Raw genomic sequence first — 12,243 nt, forward strand, 5'->3', positions numbered from 1 at the left:
CATTAGTCCGAATTTAGTTAGGGTTACTGAGGTTAAGGTGAGGGTTATAGTTAGGCATAGTATTCTTAACAAATTCGGACTAATGAACCTTCGGACTAATGAACCTTCGGACCAATGCCATGGCACCTTGAGGTTGCGCCATGTCTTGGTCATCTGGCCAGTGATGTATATCGGACCAGTTACCCATATATGGAGTCCCCTGGTACCCATATATGGAGATCCATGTACTGTATATGGAGATATGCTGTGAGAGCCCAAACATGCTTACTCAGTTATTCGTTATGTGAAAGTCCTATGACATCTATGACTTCTGACATCATACATACAATCCCTTTTATGCCCATACATGGAGATCCCTGTCTGTAGAACCAGCCACACAGATATGGGCTGTCTTGGCCATCTGTCTTGGCCATATATGGATTCTGTTAGTGTGGTATGTGGCCGATGTGGCCTCCATATATGGGCATTCCCATATGATGTCCTGTTAGATATGGGCTTAATATTGATGACATCAGGGATCTCCATATATGGGCATGAAAGGGATTCTGTTAGTGTGGTTTTTGGAGTCATTCAATGGATGAGTTCAGGTCATGGTTTTGGAGTCATTCAATGGATGAGTTCAGGTCATGGTTTTGGAGTCATTCAATGGATGAGTTCAGGTCATGGTTTTGGAGTCATTCAATGGATGAGGTCAGGTCATGGTTTTGGAGTCATTCAATGGATGAGGTCAGGTCATGGTTTTGGAGTCATTCAATGGATGAGTTCAGGTCATGTTTTTGGAGTCATTCAATGGATGAGTTCAGGTCATGGTTTTGGAGTCATTCAATGGATGAGTTCAGGTCATGGTTTTAGAGTCATTCAATGGATGAGTTCAGGTCATGGTTTTGGAGTCATTCAATGGATGAGTTCAGGTCATGGTTTTGGAGTCATTCAATGGATGAGTTCAGGTCATGGTTTTGGAGTCATTCACACCAATCTGAAGAGCAGTAAAAGCACGACGTTACAGACTGTTCATCATCTTGATTATTCTGATGGTTTCTTTTCCGTGTATTGTATATATCTCCCCTTTAATAATATCAATTTGTATTGTGTTTTATATCATTTTTATCGTTGATTTGTCACCTTTACAACGAGGTACAGTTTGTAAGCATCGGGCATTCATGGAATGAGCCAAACGTGTGGGTAGCGCCAACCCAAAATTTGCCAACATTCGGTCCATTATATCCTCCCCTTTAATTATGCCAAATGGTATTGTGTTTGATATCATTGTTATCGTTGATTTGTCACCTTTACAACGAGGTACAGTTTGTAAGCATTGGGCATTCATGGAATGAGCCAAACGTGTGGGTAGCGCCAACCCAAAATTTGCCAACATTCGGTCCATTATATCCCCCCCTTTAAAGGTATATTCAGTGATTGTATTTCATTCAAATACAAATATAATTGGTACATTTTCCATTCATTCTCCTCACTAGAATGTGTGCTGACCATATAAGGACTTCCACCATGGCCCGTGTTACGAGCATAGCTAGATTCGGTTTTCAGAGGTGGCCAGCCAGTCCTCGACCAATCAGGGTAGAGTATAGCCGTAGTTATGTTATGATGTTTAGTTATGATGGTCAAAATAAAAGTTTTGAGAAGCACAGTCGCTCTGAATTAAGAACGTCCGCTAAATGCCTAGATTGTAAACTACTGAACCAATAAAATGCCACAGTTTCATAGTAAATCAGTATTATACATATCCTGAAGCTGGAGACGTAGGCCTACTGATATTCAGTGATTGAGTCTAATGATCAAAACGAGAACATTATAATGGTGTACAAAATCTATAAAAAAGTAAACATTTCCATGCTGAGGGACACGATGACATTATGCCAAATGGTATTGTGTTTGATATCATTGTTATTGTTGATTTGTCACCTTTACAACGAGGTACAGTTTGTAAGGATCTGGCATTCATGGAATGAGCAACACAGCCAAACGTGTGGGTAGCGCCCCTCCAAAAATGGTCAAAAAGGCCTGGCAGGCCTGCAATACTGTTCTTTTGTTGTTCACCTTTGTTGCTTGGAGCATTGAATGATTGCACTCTCCCACAGTAATAAGGAAAAGAAAAAAACAACACATTGTGGCCATTTTTACACTTTGTTAATGTTAAGCTCAGTGTCAGGGAAGCTCAAAATCAGGGTTAATGCCAGCAGAACAGTATTGCAAGCCATTTTGGCAAAAATTTGGTCGGTGCTATCCACACGTTTGGCTGTGTAGCTCATGCCTCGAATGCCCGATGGTTACAAGCTGTACCTCGTTGTAAAGGTGATAAATCAATGATAAAAATGATGTAAAGCACAATACAAATTGGTATTATTAAAGGGGAGATATAATGGACCAAAGTCAAGTTTCCTTTCTTTTTGTGCTGAGTTTATATGTATTTGTTATTTATGTTTTAAATATCGAGTTCAATAAAACCACTTATCAGTGTGACATATACCGTATATACTTACGGGTCCGTTTGGTTTCATCTGTACACTTTCTGAGTTGTGGGGGTCTTTTAAATAAATAAATAGAAGTTTGAGAACCACTGCACAAGTTAGTGTTATGGTTTAGTAGCCTAACAGCAGAACAGCAGAAAGTATGTTGTAGTTCTCTATTTGGCCACACAAGGGCACTGTACACCCATGCAATGAAGCGCAGCTAAGCAGTGATTCTCATCTCAATGAGTGAAGGAGACAGTGGACATTATGAAGTCACACTCAGCATGACATCTCATTAATGTGAGCAGCTCATTCTCAGTACCAGTGATTCACATTTTGCATTATGCGGTAGACTTCAGCAAAATGTACAAATCCACATGCCTTGGTTCTCAAACAAGGACCCCTAAATTGACATGTATTTGGCCTTCCCCCCTGTCTGAAAATATGTTGCTGCCAGGGACCCCCTTACAAGATTATTGTGGGCTCGCCTGGAAGGCGAGCACACGTATGTTATCTTCATTATTGTGGGCTCGCCTGTAAGGCGAGCACACTTTAGATATTGTCATTATTTATTTATCTAGTAAGTTCTCCTCAATACTTTGGCACCTTTCTACTCCTACATACTGTTATAGAAAAATATTAATATCCAGTCAGGGTGAAGTCAAACATTTATTGAAGATTTCAGCAACAGAGAAACAGCATACACAGCATCAGAGAGCTCTGGCCTCCCGGCCAGAGCTTTGCCCTGTTGGGCAGAAGACCTCCTGAAGTGTCATATGGGACACCTCTTATACACCAAGGTGCTCTCCCTAAATGGAGAGATAATCTAAACAGCTATACTAAGTACCATACAGTATATAATAAGGCTGACTGGTTAAGTTGCAATGACCATGTATAGGTTCACTTAGTACAGGTTTTATGCTGACACAGAGTGAAGTAGTGGGGGAGAGAACTCAGCTGTTAGAGTGACAGCTGCAGGTACATCTACATGAGTAAGTAGCCTTGTGAGAGATTTATACTACATACACATATTGCACATTTGTAATACATTTGTTACACTATAAATATTTCTACCACATTCCATCCTTTTTTTTGTGAATGAATAGTCTATTCATTTACATACAACAGGATATTTATAGAGTGCCAAATCAATAGACATTTCAGACAATTATATGTTGAGCTATACCTTACAGAATAGTAGATCTGCTTGTTTGGGTTTGAGAGGTTTCTCTCGTTCTTAAGGGTTGTAAACATAACATCACGTGGAATTGCAATAGTGCAATTCGCTACATGGAATCTTGAAACATGGAATTTAGTCCTCACGTACAAGTGTTTTCAACAGAAACATTTCTAGAATTTAACAGTCCTACATTCAGTCAAACTTGACTTGTTCTTGGTATCTTATGTTATGTTTTATAACATTACCAACTGGCTTGCTTGTTTACACTGAAATATAAGAGAGCTAGAATTTAGTAAATGTGAATCCATATTTGTTTGTACTTTGAAATTCTGTTTTCCAAAATCAAGAGCCCGCATGTCCACTCTCATCTGACTCAGTCATTCCTTGACCCTTAGTCACCATGCAGAGCTGCGACAACTCTTATGTTGGAATATCAGAATGTAGACCATAAAAACAAATATTCTCACATTAGTGGCAAATGCCTTGTTGACTCATATTTTAGATATCAACTTTTAGCTAATATTATTCCTATATAAATTACTCAGCTTAATATCAAACACATAGTTGTTGTAGTCTTCATGGCGTCTCTCCGTTCCTCCCATCTTCATTTGGCTTATGGCATGTGGCGGTTAATGTCTCTGCTTCAGTGATCTCCTCTGGGCTGGTGGGGTCCAGCGTCCAGTGGCTCTCACACCGCATGTGTGTCTCCTTGGCTTGGTATCCTGCTGTGGCAAAAGTCTGTTGTTGTTCGACGTGGTGTCGATTTCGTCACCTCCGCTGTCAATCTGTGTGATTTGGCCATAGGCTTGCTTTCCTTGTTAGCAAGCTTCCCTCTGTCCATGATGTTGGAGCTGTCTTCACAGGAAAAATCGAATGAAGTCAAACATTTATTGAAGATTTCAGCAACAGAGAAACAGCATACACAGCATCAGAGAGCTCTGGCCTCCCGGCCAGAGCTTTGCCCTGTTGGGCAGAAGACCTCCTGAAGTGTCATATGGGACACCTCTTATACACCAAGGTGCTCTCCCTAAATGGAGAGATAATCTAAACAGCTATACTAAGTACCATACAGTATATAATAAGGCTGACTGGTTAAGTTGCAATGACCATGTATAGGTTCACTTAGTACAGGTTTTATGCTGACACAGAGTGAAGTAGTGGGGGAGAGAACTCAGCTGTTAGAGTGACAGCTGCAGGTACATCTACATGAGTAAGTAGCCTTGTGAGAGATTTATACTACATACACATATTGCACATTTGTAATACATTTGTTACACTATAAATATTTCTACCACAATACTTAGTGAGAAAATGAAAATAAAAACATCAATGTGTTCAGCCTACAGTGGCGACGTGTGCTATTATTTTATACAGCAATCGGCCAAATGGTGGCGCTGTTGGAAGCCTTCGAAAGTGCGAACTTTGAACAGGTATAGCTCATGCTGTGTTTGAGGTAAAGCCATGAAACCTGTATACACTTATGCGTCTCCTCATGCCGAACAACTTTTACCCTCTAACTTTTGACCTCTGACCTTTAGGTCTCCCACAATTCGGAATTATATGAAAAACAGTAAAAATCTATCTCCTCCTGGGATTTTCGCGTCAAGTGCACAAAACTTTTTTCACATGAACTTTGGACCAATACCTATACAGTCTATGTGGTGAGAAGTTTGTACGTTAAACCATTAATTTTTAATAATTCAATTCATATTGCGGTTTTATGCAAATTATTATTCTGCCTCTAAATCAAACATGCAAAGTGTTACTTTCATGGCATTTGGCAAACATGTAGAGGGTTAGTCCAAATATCACTGAAACCAATCTTATTCCAATTGGCCAAAGGGGGGCGCTATACGAAGCGTTTGAAAATTCAAACTTCAAACGGGCATAAGTCTTGACTCGTTTCGTTTGAAGACATGCAACTTGTTACACGCGTGCTTTGACTCAAGCGGAAGACATCTGTGTTGTTGTTAAGTAAGCTCCGCCCTTAGATTTTCTGCCAATTTGAGCAGTTTGTAAAACGCGTAAACCCGCTTTTATTCTGAAATTTTTGCGTCACGTGCACAACACTTTTTTTACGTGAACTTTGGACCGATATCTAAAGATCTGTCAGATCGGATTTCTTTAAAATTGAAACATGCTTTTTTAAATAATTCAATGAATATTGCATTTTTATGCAAATTATTCTTCTGCCTCTAAATCATACATACAACGTAGCATGTTCATGGCATTTGGCAAAGATGTAGAGTGTTATTCCAAATATCACTAAAACCAATCATACCCCAATTGGCCAAAGGGGGGCGCTATATCATTTTGAGCAGTTTGTGAAACGCTTAAAACCGTTTTTATTCTAGGATTTCTTTTTAGCAATTTGCATGAAACATTCTACACGCAATCTAAGGACCTTTATCTAACATGCCTATGAAGTGCATACAATAAAATAATAAAATAATAATAATAAATATAGCTGCAAGCAGCGATAGAGTGGCCAAAGCCAAAAACACCTCAAATCATGAACACAGCTTGGGATGTTCGTGAAATCTTGCAAGCACATTCCCAATAGGTCAAGAAACAGATACCACCCTTCTATCATTGGCCTGTTATAGCGCCACCAGCGGGTCAACTTTTGCATAACATTTTTGGAAAAAATGGACCAATCTTTGACGTCAGTAACGTCAAAGAGAGCACTGCCTGCGATCTTGACATTTTGTACTTTTATAGCCATATTTTTCTGGCTAGAAGCGAGCCCACAATTGTTTCGAAGGAACAATATTTTCTAGTTATTTCTATACTATACTATACTATACTATATCAACTTCTCCTCAATACTTTGGCACCTTTCAACTCCTACATACTTAGTGAGAAAATGAAAATAAAAACATCAATGTGTTCAGCTTACAGTGGCGACGTGTGCTATTACTTTATACAGCAATCGGCCAAATGGTGGCGCTGTAGGAAGCCTTCGAAAGTGCGAACTTTGAACAGGTATAGCTCATGCTGTGTTATACATACAGCCATGAAACCTGTATACACTTATGCGTCTCCTCATGCCGAACAACTTTTACCCTCTAACTTTTGACCTCTGACCTTTAGGTCTCCCACAATTCGGAATAATATGAAAAACAGTAAAAATCTATCTCCTCCTGGGATTTTCGCGTCAAGTGCACAAAACTTTTTTCACATGAACTTTGAACCTATATCTACACAGGCTATGTGGTGAGAAGTTTGTACGTTAAATAATGATTTTTTAATAATTCAATATATATTGCGGTTTTATCCAAATTATTCTTCGGCCTCTAAATCATAGATGCAAAGTTACACGTTCATGGCATTTGGCAAAGATGTGGAGAGTTAGTCAAAGTATCACTGAAACCAATTTTATTCCAATCGGCCAAAGGGGGGCGCTATACGAAGCGTCTGAAAATTCAAACTTCAAACGGGCATAAGTCATGACTCGTTTCGTTTGAAGACATGCAACTTGTTACACGCGTGCTTTGACTCAAGCGGAAGACATCTGTGTCGTTGTTAAGTAAGCTCCGCCCTTCGATTTTCCGCCATTTTGAGCAGTTTGTAAAACGCGTAAACCCGCTTTTATTCTGGAATTTTCGCGTCACGTGCACAAAACTTTTTTTACGTGAACTTTGGACCAATATCTAAAGATCTGTCAGATCGGATTTCTTTAAAATTGAAACATGCTTTTTTAAATAATTCAAACAATATTGCATTTTTATGCAAATTATTCTTCTGCCTCTAAAACATACATGCAAAGTCACATTTTCATGACAAAATAGTGTAGAGGGTTAGTTCAAATATCACTGAAACCAATCTTACCCCAAATGGCCAAAGGGGGGCGCTATATAATTTTGAGCAGTTTGTAAAACGCTTAAACCCGTTTTTATTCTAGGATTTTTTTTGCAATTTGCATGAAACATTCTACACGCAATCTAAGGACCTTTATCTAACATGCCTATGAAGTGCACACAAAAAAATTATAAAATAATAATAATAAATATAGCTGCAAGCAGCGATAAAGTGTCCAAAGCCAAAAACACCTCAAATCATGAACACAGCCTGGGATGTGCGTGAAATCTTGCAAGCACATTCCCAATAGGTCAAGGAACAGATACCAACCTTCTCACATTGGCCTGTTCTAGCGCCACCAGCGGGTCAACTTTTGCAAAACACATTTTTGGAACAAAATGGACCAATCTTTGACGTCAGTAACGTCAAAGAGAGCACTGCCTGCGATCTTGACATTTTGTGCTTTTATAGCCATTGTTTTCTGGCTTGAAGCGAGCCCACAATTGTTTCGAAGGAACAATATTTTTCTAGTTGTGGGCTCGCCTGGAAGGCGAGCACACGTATGTTATCTTCATTATTTATAGTCAGTCAGTCAGTCAGTATCTCCTCAAAACTTTGGCGCGCTTCATCTCTTAAACGCTTACACCTTTCAACACCATTCAAATTTTTATGTGTTCAGCTTACTGAGGACACGTGTGCTTGTACTTTTGGTTTTGAAATGTTTTGTAGTTTAATTATAAAAAAATAAAAATGTTTAACTTTAAGCACCCAATGCATTTCCAATGGGTTTAGTGAGTGGGGAGAGAGTGAGACAGAGGAAAGGGACCCATGTTTATATTAAGTCGCTGTGGCTGCAATATTCACACTTCAGATATGCTATTTATATCAATGCGTTCACACAGGTCTGCTGTCTGATTTGATCCAAATGTCTAAGCTGTGTGATGTATAAAACTATAGTTATAGTTAAAACTATAAATAAATGTCCCTCTCCACTCTACTGATTGACACAGCTGTGATTAAAGGCTTGGCTGTCATTGGCTGTTCTATGGTGATGTAGCCTTACATAAGTCGGCCCTGCAGTGACAATGCGAAAGTCTCGGCAGAGACGTCTTAATGTAAGGCTAGTGGTGCTGCAAAGTAACCAAGTACATTTACTCAAGTATATACAAACAAGTACTTGTACCTACAGTACAATTTTTAGGTACTTTTACTCTAATTTCCATTTTTGTTACTTATACTCTACTATAAAAACAGCATTTGACAGCTTCAGTTACTTTTTATTTAGCAGATTTTATTATTAATAATAATAATAATTATTAACACACACGCACGCACGCACGCACGCACACACGCACACACACACACGCATACACACACACTGACACACAAACAACTGTTACTGTGTTACTGTGGAGACGTTTGCTTGTATTTGTCTTTGACACATGTTTTGTAGTGTTTTAGAAATTTAACTTAAAAAGAATAAGGTTCCCGGGCGATGGGCTTTACAGTATATATCCTAGAACCCGCAGGGGCACTCTGTGTGGTTGTTGTTGGTTGTCAGGGAGATATCACAACCAATGCATTTCCAAATCAGACGATCAACCGAAGTGGACCCACCTGGCAAAACCACACCCCAAACACTTTAAAAGCCATGAATTTCAGCCTGTCTGCATTTGAATCCTAGTATATCCCATATGCATTTGGATCAGCATGTCCCGTACTGTATACCAACTTTTACTTTACACTTTTGTTACTTATACTCCACTGCAATTGCATTTGGCAGCTTTAGTTACTTGTTACTTTGCAGATTTTATTATTAATACAAAACATACGGTAGATGAATCACGTAGAAGCTGATCTACAATGTGACATTGCGACATGTTGTGATCTTGTAGATCTGCTGTTTTTAAAAAGCTTGTCAATATTAGGACCATCTGCGTACTATTACTTTGATGTGGTTTGCTGGTTTGCAAAGTGTAGTTCAGGGACCCCTAGGACAGACAGACACACACACACACACACACACACACACACACACACACACACACACACACACACACACACACACACACACACACACACACACACACACACACACAGGTTCCCCATCTTTCTTCCCAGGCTTTAAACAGCCATAACTTCAGTTCCCAACATGCTACTGGTCTCGAACTTTTGTTGTTGGTTACCCGTCCACATTATATTTTAATTTTATTTTGATTTAATTGTCCATACCTTTAAAGGACCAGGTCACCTCTGGGACAACCAGATCTTATTTTATTGTTGTGTGGGACACGATCAACACAATCCTGTAATTTCTTGTGTTCAATCTGTGTTTTTAGATATTTTATTATTTCAGCATGCTACAACTGGTCATATGATGCTTTGTAGCATGATATTGCATCATCTCATGCATCATATGATGCAAAATGCATCATATGACCAGTTGTAGCATACTGAAATACTAAAATATCTAAAAACACAGATTGAACACAAAAAATAACTCAACATTGTGTTGATCGTGTCCCCACACAACAATAAAATAAGATCTGGTTGTCCCAAAGGTGACCTGGTCCTTTAAGTTCATGTAATAACACTGCTTGTCTACATTGTATTTGCATTACCATTTTACGTCAGTAAAATGAAAGAGAGCATTGCCTGGGAACTTGACACTTTTACTATTATTGTTTTGGGTTGGAATCGAGCCCACACTGTTTCGAAGGAACAGTATTTCTAGTTTATTTATCTATCAGTCAGTCAGTATCTCCTCAAAACTTTGGCGCGATTCATCTCCTAAACGCTTACACCTTTCAACACCATTCAAAATTTTATGTGTTCAGCTTACTGAGGACACGTGTGCGTGTATTTTTCTTTTTGAAATGTTTTGTAGTATAATTATAAAAAAATAAAAATGTTTAACTTTAAGCACCCAATGCATTTCCAATGGGTTTAGTGAGTGGGGAGAGAGTGTAGACAGAGGAAAGGGACCCATGTTTATGTTAAGGCGCTGTGGCTGTAATGTTCACACTTCAGATATGCTATTTATATCAATGCGTTCACACAGGTCTGCTCTCTGATTTGATCCAAATATCTAAGCTGTGTGATGTATAAAACTATAGTTATAGTTAAAACTATAAATAAATGTCCCTCTCCACTCTACTGATTACACAGCTGTGATCAAGAATCAAGTCCGGGCGATGGGATGTAAATCCCATAGCCATATATCCTAGTGCCCGCAGGGACAGTCAGCCATATTAGTGGTTGTTGTTGGTTGTCAGGGAGATATCAAAACCAATGCATTTCCAAGTCAGATCCACAAACACAATAAAAGCCATGCTCCACTCCTCAGTCTGGAGTGGCCACATAGAAGAACGCCTTGGTTATAGACATAGTGGAGGACAGATGTGATCTGGGATTGTTAGCCTACACAGTATATGCACTCAATATACTCCACTACAGTTGGAGTCCATTTGACAGTTGCTGGTTCCCAAACACAGAATCAAAAATGTAGATCTAGAACACATAGAATATGTACAGTACAGTAAGGTTCAGTAGAGTACAGTAAAAGTACAGTAAGGTTCAGTAGAGTACAGTAAAGTACAGTAAGGTACAGAAAGGTACAGTACAGAAAGGTACAGTAGAGTACAGTACAGTAAGGTACAGTAAAGTACAATACAGTACAGTAAGGTACAGTAGAGTACAGTAAAGTACAGTAGAGTACAGTAAGGTACAGTAGAGTACAGTAAAGTACAGTAAGGTACAGCAAGATACAGTAGTGTACAGTAAAGTACAGTACAGTAAGGTACAGTAAAGTACAATACAGTACAGTAAGGTACAGTAGAGTACAGTAAAGTACAGTAGAGTACAGTAAGGTACAGTAGAGTACAGTAAAGTACAGTATAGTAAGGTACAGTAGAGTACAGTACAGTAAGTTACAGTACGGCACAGTAGAGTACAGTACAGTATAGTACAGTAAGGTACAGTAGAGTACAGTAAAGTACAGTACAGTAAGGTACAGTACAGTAAGGTACAGTAGAGTACAGTAAAGTACAGTAGAGTACAGTAAGGTACAGTAGAGTACAGTAAAGTACAGTATAGTAAGGTACAGTAGAGTACAGTACAGTAAGTTACAGTACGGCACAGTAGAGTACAGTATAGTACAGTAAGGTACAGTAGAGTACAGTAAAGTACAGTACAGTAAGGTACAGTACAGTAAGGTACAGTAGAGTACAGTAAAGTACAGTAAGGTACAGTACAGTAGAGTAGAGTAAAGTACAGTACAGTAAGGTACAGTAAGTTACAGTAGAGTACAGTAAAGTACAGTAAGGTACAGTACAGTAGAGTAAAGTACAGTACAGTAAAGTACAGTAAGGTACAGCAGAGTACAGTAAAGTACAGTACTGTAAGGTACAGTACAGTACAGTAGTGTACAGTAAAGTACAGTAACGTACAGCACAGTAAGGTACAGCAAGATACAGTAGTGTACAGTAAAGTACAGTACAGTACGGTACAGTACATTACAGTAAGGTGCAGTACAGTACAGTACAGTAAGGTACGGTACAGTACGTTTCAGTAAAGTACAGTAATGTACAGTACGGGACAGTAAGGTACAGTACAGTAAAGTACCGTAAGGTAAAGTACAGTAAGGTACGGTACAATACGGTACGGTACAATACGGTATGGTACAGTAAGGTATGATACAGTACAGTACAGTACAGTACAGTACAGTACAGTAAGGTAAAGTACCATAAGGTACCGTCCACATTATGTTTTAATTTTATTTTGATTTAATTGTCC

The sequence above is a fragment of the Nannobrachium achirus genome (assembly GCF_963921795.1).
Source record: "Nannobrachium achirus genome assembly, chromosome: 23".
Lineage (NCBI taxonomy): Eukaryota > Metazoa > Chordata > Actinopteri > Myctophiformes > Myctophidae > Nannobrachium > Nannobrachium achirus.